The sequence below is a fragment of the Hippocampus comes genome, unplaced genomic scaffold, assembly GCF_001891065.2.
Source record: "Hippocampus comes isolate QL1 unplaced genomic scaffold, H_comes_QL1_v1.1 C16675422, whole genome shotgun sequence".
Lineage (NCBI taxonomy): Eukaryota > Metazoa > Chordata > Actinopteri > Syngnathiformes > Syngnathidae > Hippocampus > Hippocampus comes.
The window spans coordinates 1-677 of record NW_017836378.1 but is presented as its reverse complement, the minus strand read 5'-3'; the positions used below and the strand labels follow the sequence as shown (position 1 = coordinate 677).

General features: G+C 36.9%; 1 long non-coding RNA gene across 1 annotated transcript; it reads left to right on the top strand.

The window, feature by feature from the left end:
- Positions 1 to 112: 112 nt before the first annotated feature.
- Positions 113 to 612, top strand: LOC109508870 (uncharacterized). The gene is made up of 3 exons (XR_002166803.1): positions 113 to 245; positions 322 to 388; positions 545 to 612. It is a non-coding gene; the product is annotated as an uncharacterized LOC109508870 (long non-coding RNA).
- The last annotated feature ends 65 nt before the right edge of the window (positions 613 to 677 follow it).

Genomic DNA, 677 nt, shown 5'->3' with positions numbered 1-677 from the left:
TCGATCAGAAGGTCTGGAGAAAAAAAATGGAGACGCAATCACTTATTCGATTGGAAAATGGAGCAATATATCTACCGGTACTTAAATTCACAGCTGGAATAGCTTTCCTCTGATCAACCATTTCTTTTCATGTGCCATAATGCTCCAGAAGCCTCTCCCGATTACCAGCGCACTCGGACTCCATCACATTACAGAATGGAACTTCCCAGTCAACCGCCTCCACAACACTTGAACCAATAAACAAAGTGAGATAGTTTTGCTTCAAATCGTTTTTAAATCATGAGATATGCTTGGAAATAATTTCATATATTTTTTTCAAAGAATTTAGTAGCACTTCGAGGACGAAGAAGCCTGGACCAACAAGAGAGCAGGTCAAACACCGATACAGGTGTGTGTATTTCAAAGGTATTTTTTCAGTGTTAAGTATATGTTTTACATGATCATGTTGTTGTCTGTCTTCGACATTTTTGGGCACATTCTGGCACTGTGTATACTTTTTAAAAGAACATTGCTTGTTATGTAATTCAGTACTTTTTCATTGCAGGGAAACGTGAAGAAACTCTAAACAAGTACAACTCAACTCTCTCTGACTTGCCACCAACCAAGTGAATGGGTTACACATTAAAAATTCATTTAGTCAAGCCAAAACATTTTTATCAATTTTTGTTTGTTTGTTT